This window comes from Scardinius erythrophthalmus (assembly GCF_964197995.2).
Source record: "Scardinius erythrophthalmus genome assembly, chromosome: 13".
In the NCBI taxonomy this organism is placed as follows: Eukaryota; Metazoa; Chordata; class Actinopteri; order Cypriniformes; family Leuciscidae; genus Scardinius; species Scardinius erythrophthalmus.
Genome location: NC_138233.1, coordinates 19,145,150 through 19,154,980, shown reverse-complemented (window position 1 = coordinate 19,154,980; position 9,831 = coordinate 19,145,150).

Here is a 9,831-nt window from a genome sequence, read left to right as displayed (position 1 = left end):
CCTGTAGCCTCCCTCTAATCGCTGAGAAGCTTTATATGACATATTTGGCACTCATTGCCAGGCTAAGATGATGATACTCTGATAGTACCTCCCGTTGGCTCAGACTGTTTTGGCAGCTCTTAATGTGATGATCCGAGTTAGGAATGTGCTCCTATTTTTGAGCCACTCAGCACTCACTACTGTCCTGTACTGGATACTGTAGTGTGCTATGTAATGTCATGCTTCCCTCAGTCAGATGCTTCTGGGTCAGGTCTGGCTGTCAGTAGGGTTAGTGTCCAGGTCCACAATGCCTCAGAAAAGCTTAAGGACATAATCAATCAGCTCATGGCTGACTGGCGTAATGATTCATCCAGTGCACATCCCTTACTTAAACTTGACTGCTTTTCTGTCCCTGAGCTCAAATCTTCTACTGCATTTGGGCTGGAATGGGACAATTAGGAACAGCTCATTGATCCAAACTAAACCGAACACTGAAGTTCATTTGCAGGCTACGAGTGGACAAACTGTGTGTTATGATCCGGTGATCCGATGGCGGAGTGCCAATTCTACAACATGCTGAATCGGAGGAGAACGGGTCATCTTGGCCTGAGGCGAAATGAGACATGGCCTTTATGTTTGAAATCCAATGCAGGGTGATTATCAGACAGCATGAACACCAGCAGAAAATATTCACACACACATTGCGTTAGAAATATTAACATATTCAGTTGGGTCACACCCTTGCATATGAGTGTCCATGTGTCTGTCATTAATCTGAAGGATCTTAGGCGTTCCCTTACATCAGTACTAACAATCACAGTACAAAGGGCTCAGTGGGCGTTGGGGCCTGAATTCATAGTTTTGGTCAGAGATGCATAATCATGTTTAATGTGACCACATTAAAATGGTGTCCCGAACTATAACTCGATAAACAATACTCCCCTCAACCTCTTACAAATGCAGACTCAAATGTGAAGGTCAAAATTAAATGGACAATTTAATGTCTTAATAAATGTCTTATTTACAAGAATGATTTATTGTAAAGGAAATGTAAATTTATGTAGTACCATTCTTCACATCTGAAATCACTTCTTGGTTGGGGAAATACAATACATGAACTATTTCTTGATTCCAGAGTTTATACATCAGAGTTAATAAGTTTGGGTCAATTAATTGTTTTAAAAAAGAATTTAAAACTTTTACTTAGCAAGGATGCATTAAATGGATCAAAATCGATTCTGTTCAGAATCATCATCGGTCCAATTCATTTTAAATATTAAAATGTACAGTGACATTATTAAGCCATTCACTTCTAAACTGCCTCCTCGTCCTCATTAGTTACCCTTTAACTTATAGCATTACATAATTTATCACGAAGTACAGAAAGCTAAATTGTAATGGTTTACATAATCAAAATTGTGTAATTATTGTCTATTTAACATATAACTCATAGAGAGTTTTTTATGCCAATGAGTGTTGGCTACCACATCTATAAATGAAGGGGGCTGCTTTTATGTACCCACCAATGTCAAAATCAAACCTACACCCTTGATTGATGATAATAAAAAAATGGGTCCCACTTTATATTAAGTGGCTTTAAGTACTATGTACTTACATCTACTTACATTGAAATTAATCATTTGATACAATGTACTTATTGTGTAACTACATGTTTTTACATTACATTTAAAAAATTCCTGCATGTAATTACAGCTGTAATTAATTTATGTAATTACATTTGTAAATATAGCTGCGAGCAGCGATTACGGGCCCAAGCCGGTGGCACCGCAACCCCGATGCCTTTAGTTACCTAAAGGCACCGGGGTGGCGGTGCCGCCGGCTTTGGCCCTTCATCGCTGCTCGCAGCTATATTTATATATATATATAATCTTGAATGTATTTTTTATCATGTTGAAAAAGTTTGGTGTGAATAAAATAAACCACTTAGGAGGAGTAACTAAAAACTCAGAGTCTGACATATCCAAAAAATCCACATTCAAACCAAAATATCTGACTTCCTGTTGCTCGGAGCTAATGACTGTAAATTAGAAAGTTGTCCGGCTCGATGAGACCAATATGCGTACTAATTTTTGTAACTGTGGGTAAAAGTAACCCCCCCACTTTTGATAAAAGCATTTTGAAAGTGACACACTTCCTGCTACCAGTTGGTGGCGCTATAACTTTGACTCACAATAGTTACATCCATCTGACCGGCCTCTTACCATGAACACACTGCTGAAGTTTCATCAAGATCAGTTAATGTATGCAGAAGTTATAACACTTCGTGTTTCTCTTTTCTCGCCATAAATTTGTTTCCTCGCCACGGCCAAACCGTTCGAGATATCAAAAATCCGTCCGCAATTTAGCATCCTCAATGTCTTGACTTCATGCACACCGAGTTTGGTGGCGATTGGATGAATTCTCTAGGAGGAGTAGTTCACATTCCACAGCAAGCGTTTTCCAAACAACCCATAATAGCTGACTTCCTGTTGGGCGGAGCTAATAACTTAGACTGCGGAAGTTGTTCGGCCCGATGAGATCTATATGTGTACCGAGTTTCATATTAATTCATGCAAGTGTGTTTGACATATGGACCAAGTTTTCAGACCGTGTTCAAGGGGGCGCTGTTGAGCCCCCTGCCACGCCCGGGTACCAGCTTCAGCCCGGCACTGATGGCCGTGGGTTCTGACCTGTGTGTAAAGTTTCAAGAGTTTTTGAGCACGTTAAGGACCCCAAAAGCCCCTGAAACCTTGATTAACAATATAAAAGCAATAGTCAAATCCCCCCCTCCCCTCACACACACAGAGACACAGAGAGAGGGAGAGAAAATTCTTCAGAAAATCCACATTCAAACCAAAATATCTCTTTTCCTGTTGGTCAGAGATCGTTAATGTAAATTAGAAAGTTGTCCGTCTTGATGAGAACAATACACATACCAAGTTTTGTTGCTGTTGATAAAACTAACCCCCCCCATTTATGACTAAAGGTGGCGCTACTGAGCCCCTCACCACGCCCGTTTCTGAAACTTTGCACAAGTCTACGGGCTAATAAGTGTGATGTGTCTGTCGAGTTTCATTCAATTTCAAGTATGTTAAGAGTCTCAAAAGCATCAAAAAACAATATTAAAGTTTGATGCGTTGCCACGACAACAGTATTAAAGATATCAAAAATCCTTTCACAGGTCTACATCTGCCGTGTGTTTACATTATACACATAAAGTTTGAAGCAAATCGGGTAAAAATAAGAGGGTGATTTCAAAGCATTTTGAAAGTGACACACTTCCTGCTGCCAGTTGGTGGCGCTATAACTTTGACTCACAATAGTCACATCCTTGTGTTCGGCCTCTTACAACGAACACACTGCTGAAGTTTCATCAAGATCAGATAATGTATGCTGAAGTTATAACACACTTCCTGTGTCCCTTATTCGCCATAAATTCGTTTCCTTGCCACGGCCAAACCGTTTGAGATATCAAAAATCCGTCCGCAATTTAGCATCCTCAATGTCTTGACTTCATGCACACCGAGTTTGGTGGGGATGGGATGAATTTTCTAGGAGGAGTAGTTCACATTCCACAGCAAGCGTTTTCCAAACAACCCATAATAGCCGACTTCCTGTTGGGCTGGCGTGAAACTTGACAGAGGGAAAGTTGTTCGGCCCGATGAGATCTATATGTGTACCGAGTTTCATATTAATTCATGCAAGCGTGTTTGATATATGGACCAAGTTTTCAGACCCCGTTCAAGGGGGCGCTGTTGAGCCCCCCTGCCACGCCCTTCAGACCGTGTTCAAGGGGGCGCTGTTGAGCCCCCTGCCACGCCCGGGTACCAGCTTCAGCCCGGCACTGATGGCCGTGGGTTCTGACCTGTGTGTAAAGTTTCAAGAGTTTTTGAGCACGTTAAGGACCCCAAAAGCCCCTGAAACCTTGATTAACAATATAAAAGCAATAGTCAAATCCCCCCCTCCCCTCACACACACAGAGACACAGAGAGAGGGAGAGAAAATTCTTCAGAAAATCCACATTCAAACCAAAATATCTCTTTTCCTGTTGGTCAGAGATCGTTAATGTAAATTAGAAAGTTGTCCGTCTTGATGAGAACAATACACATACCAAGTTTTGTTGCTGTTGATAAAACTAACCCCCCCCATTTATGACTAAAGGTGGCGCTACTGAGCCCCTCACCACGCCCGTTTCTGAAACTTTGCACAAGTCTACGGGCTAATAAGTGTGATGTGTCTGTCGAGTTTCATTCAATTTCAAGTATGTTAAGAGTCTCAAAAGCATCAAAAAACAATATTAAAGTTTGATGCGTTGCCACGACAACAGTATTAAAGATATCAAAAATCCTTTCACAGGTCTACATCTGCCGTGTGTTTACATTATACACATAAAGTTTGAAGCAAATCGGGTAAAAATAAGAGGGTGATTTCAAAGCATTTTGAAAGTGACACACTTCCTGCTGCCAGTTGGTGGCGCTATAACTTTGACTCACAATAGTCACATCCTTGTGTTCGGCCTCTTACAACGAACACACTGCTGAAGTTTCATCAAGATCAGATAATGTATGCTGAAGTTATAACACACTTCCTGTGTCCCTTATTCGCCATAAATTCGTTTCCTTGCCACGGCCAAACCGTTTGAGATATCAAAAATCCGTCCGCAATTTAGCATCCTCAATGTCTTGACTTCATGCACACCGAGTTTGGTGGGGATGGGATGAATTTTCTAGGAGGAGTAGTTCACATTCCACAGCAAGCGTTTTCCAAACAACCCATAATAGCCGACTTCCTGTTGGGCTGGCGTGAAACTTGACAGAGGGAAAGTTGTTCGGCCCGATGAGATCTATATGTGTACCGAGTTTCATATTAATTCATGCAAGCGTGTTTGATATATGGACCAAGTTTTCAGACCCCGTTCAAGGGGGCGCTGTTGAGCCCCCCTGCCACGCCCGTTTCTGAAACTTTTCACATGTCTACTGGCTAATAAATGTGATGTATCTGTCGAGTTTCATCCAATTTCAAGCATGCTAAGAGTCTCAAACGCATCCGAAAAGAATATTAAAGTTTGATGCGTTGCCACGGCAACAGTATCTAAGATATCAATAATTCTTTCACAGGTCTACATCTGCCGTGTGTCTACATTATACACATAAAGTTTGAAGCAAATCGGGTAAAATTAAGAGGGTGAATTCAAAGAATTTTGAAAGTGACACACTTCCTGCTGCCAGTTGGTGGCGCTATAACTTTGACTCACAATAGTCACATCCATGTGATCGGCCTCTTACAACAAACACACTGCTGAAGTTTCATCAAGATCAGTTAATGTATGCAGAAGTTATAACACACTTCCTGTGTCCCATTATTCGCCATAAATTTGTTTCCTCGCCACGGCCAAACCGTTTGAGATATCAAAAATCCGTTCGCAAGAATTCATCCTCAATGTCTTGACTTTATTCTCACCGAGTTTGGTGGCGATCGGATGAAATCCCTAGGAGGAGTATTTCACATTCCATTGTATGCGTTTTCCAAACAACGTATAATAACCGACTTCCTGTTGGGCTTTTGTAAAACTTAGAGCACGAAAGTTGTTCGGCCCGATGAGATCTATATGTGTACTGAGTTTCATATTATTACATGCAAGCGTGTTTGATTTATGGACCAAGTTTTCGGACCCCATTCCAGGGGGCGCTGTCGAGCCCCCCTGCCACGCCCCGGTACCAGCTTCAGCCCGGCCCTGATGGCCGCGGGTTCTGACGTGTGTGCAAAATTTCAAGAGTTTTTGAGCATGTTAAGGGCCCCAAAAGTGGCAAAAAGGCAAAAAAAAAAATAATGAAGAAAAAAAAAAAAATAATCCTTACGAAAACAATAGGGCCTCCGCCCTTTCAGGGCTTGGGCCCTAATTACACAGTTGACCCTTCCCTTACACCTTAAACCTACCCAATCCACCACACCTGTCCCTAACCTTACCCATATCACACCTCAATAGCAGCAAAAGTGTTTTACAAAACAACATGAACACAATAAGTACATTGTACTTATTTTTTGACGTAAGTACATGTACTTAACCCCACTTAATATAAAGTGGGACCAAAAAATGTTTCCAGAGCATCACATCAGCATATTAGGATATTGTGACACTGAAGACAGGAGTAATGGCTGCTGAAAATTCATCTTTGCCATAAAATAAATAAATTACATTTGAATATATCTAAGGTTAAATGCATGTGAAAAGCAATTACATGCAGTTTTTATTATTATTATTTTTTTATGAGTGCACATCATAATATTTTTTCATGTTAATCTTTTAGGAGACTGAGGAAAATCGATAACAAAAAGTGTCTTAGCACAAGACAGATGAAAGATTTCTCCATACTATTTTGAAATGCTGGTCAGTAGCCTTGAGTTGTGTGCTGACTTGTGTGAAATTGAAATATTTCCACAATGTGAAGCAAACCATTTAAGTCTCCCCCTTCGAATCACAGGTATCACTCAAAACAAAACAAAAAACAATTCTTCAGACTATTGCATGAATTCAACCTGAACATGAGAAAAAAGAATATATTAAAAGTTTGGTGGATATAGCAAACAGCCAGACAAATGCTATCCTGCAAGCTATATTTATATACACACAAATGCATGTCAAAAGACAGAAGAGATTTAAACATATTCCTCTAGTTTTGAGCTATGCGGACTATACTGATTCCTCCAGTGAAGGTCTAGTTGCTACGTAACAGAGAAGGGTCAGTGGCACTGTGAAGGGTGAATGGATTCCTCCAGAACAGTCCATTTATCAAGTGCTGCCAACATGCCAAACACACAAAGGACAACACATCCACCGCTAGATCCTGTTCCTTTTCACGGTTTCTTTCGAAACCCCTTTGCCCCTTATATCTGACAAAAAGTTCACAAATACAACTCAAACTACTTCGAAATTCCAGATGAGTTGTTATATGTTAGCTGAATATGGGAACGGGACACCAGGGATACCTTAAGATGAAGATTATTTTAAATTTCCATGTTTGGTCATATACAATCCCCCACTTAAGGTTGCCGAATGACCTAGCTAATTAGAACTCTGTACAATAGGAAAGAGATTTAATATCATATGTTCTCCATCGCTATGAGAGCAGAACAAAACCGCTGCTAATGAGTCCCTGATCACATGTTGAAAAATGACCCGAACTTGCACTCCCCCTTACAGGTGGAAACCGAGGCACAACCCACAGGAACGATTTATGATATGGATTCGCCGGCCTCTGAGCTGGTCATTAAGTAGTACGGGTCATTAGCCTTTTTGTTGCCCATTCCAGCTGATAACAATACACAGCTGGGGTAAAAGCACCTCAAGAACTATTGCTTTTGACTTTATGCGTGACACAAAATAAATGATATTTATGGCTCTGTGCACTAAGGCAACTTTACACGGTGAAGTGTGAATTGTTATGCTATTCTTCACAGACAGAGCAAAGAGAATTCATAACAGGGAAGGTGTCAGCGCATCAAAGGCGAATTTCACAGATATAAGAAACAAAGACGGGGTTCAAAACACTGCCACTCCACCATAGCTTTAATGGAGGCTTCTTATTTCCTATTCACTCAAAGCTAAAAGGTGGCATCCACCACATTTCCACACCTCACATTCTTCCCTTCATTTCTAAAACAGTGTCTCACCTCCAGAAAAAAACAAAAAACAGACTGAGCTTCTGACAATGACTTTGAGGGCAGAGAGTGAAAGAGTAATCCATCAGCGTGGCCATGGCGAATGTAGGGTAAAAACATGCTACTGCTTTTACGGCAGATGACCCTGTAACCGCACTTGATACATCCATTTCTTTATTGACTCCTCTCCTTGTCTTTTGTTCACCTTGGCCTGATTGCATCAGAGCAAATAATGACCTCTTCATGAAAATGACTGCAATTTTCCTGCAAAAGTCCCCTGTGCTGGCAGACTGCCGCTGCAATACACAGAGGAGAGAACGGCAGACGTTTAACTGATGTTAATGATGAAATTAAGAATGCAGACCACTAATGAGGACAGGAAAATTATCGGAAGATGAAAATCTTCAACATGCTGTAACACTCTTTTTAGCATAATTAGCACTTTCCTTTGTCGTTTAACAACTGTGCAACAGTTGCTATTTTTTGAGTCCCCTGACTGTAACCTCACATTTTCAGACACATTCCAGACTAAACACGAGGCACATAACACCTGGAATATCGGTTATTTAACATTAACGGGATTTAAGATTAGCTTGGCAGTGGAAACTGTAAACAGGAGAAATTTTCAAGGAAGGATTGCTTGGTCATTTGCAGATCATTCATAAAGATGAAGATCATTAGAGATTGGGAAGGAGCGGGCATTGTCCGACTTCAAAGTCCCGTTCAGGAACACCAAATGCCCGCGTGCCGCTCCCGCTCTTCCTGAAAACAGTCTCTTATCTCTAGGCTTGCATCAGTCCCATAGACCCTGATCCACAGCCAGGCTGACACTCTACTTTCCAACTCCGAGAACTTACAACCACCATCCATTCAAACCAAGCCGGCCATTTCTAAACTGCGTGCGACGGTGTGAACTGATCCAAATTCCGATTAGCAGAATATCATCAGGGAGGAAAAGGGAACGCACTCTGCTATGGCTTTCTCTGCGATCTCTCAATTTGTTTTGACTTCTTTTCCTCTTACTGCTACAATAAATGAACTCCGGATCTGGATGAACAGCATATCTCTTCTTTTAGATCTGTTTTTTTTTTTTACATGATAGAGACAGGAGAGAAAGCAGAGATGAAAAAACACTGCTAAAGGAAGGAAGGGTCTGGAAGAAGTGCATGTAGAAGAACAACAGCACCATTAGAAGTCCAAAGGACCATGAGAAAAGTTGGCATGTATCTCCAGAGAACACAAAAGTCCACTAAGCACACGGCTATAAAGGATCCCCGAGATGTATTCATCAGAGCCTTTGAGACAGAGACAGCTGGGTGACTTCAAAATCAGCGCTTGCATTATCTGGCACCTGTGAAACTATCCCAGAGATGCACATCTCTGATTAGATACTGGCTGCACTGTCAAAGCTGTTGTGAGTTTGTTTTTTTAAGGTTTCTGGAGTAAATCTATGACAAGGAGTATGTGGGCTTAAGACTGCATAAAGACATCTCTTTGTTTAAACGCAAGACAGCTCATTGATTATGCAAAAAGACTATTGTTTTTTTTCTTGTAACATGTCTCTAACTGCATTATGCACAGTCTGTACAAGAGCAATAAAATAAAATAAATGTAGATCTGAGTTGTTAAAATAAAATAGTACAGATCAACAGTGTAAAAGTGATAAAATAGTGATCAAATGTTGATCTCTACTATTACAAATCAACACAATGTAACTCAGTAACCATGCAAAGGTAAAAAAGGTTACACTTTATTTTAAGGTGTCCTTGTTACAGTGTAATTATACATTTAAGTACTTAGTGATATTAATTGTGTACTTACTATAGGGTTTTGGGAGAGTTAGGTTTGTTGTAGGGTTAGTTGCATGTAATTATGCATCATATATAGTTATTGCTATAGTAACTACAAGTAACATGTGTAACAAGGACACTGTGAAATAAAGTGTTACCTAAAATAAAATAAAAAGTTGATCTGTATTATTAAAAATAAAATAGTGCAGATTGACATAATGCAACTCAGTGTCTATGCAAAGGTGAAAATACCTGAGATTTTTGAATTCCTTATATTGTCTATAAAGTGAAAAGCATTTGAAAACTGCTCTATTGAATTGACAGTGACCCTAAACTGTCATCCCATGTTAGCTAAGTTAGCGTTTTCTTGCTGATGGGCCGGATAACCTGGATTACGGAGACA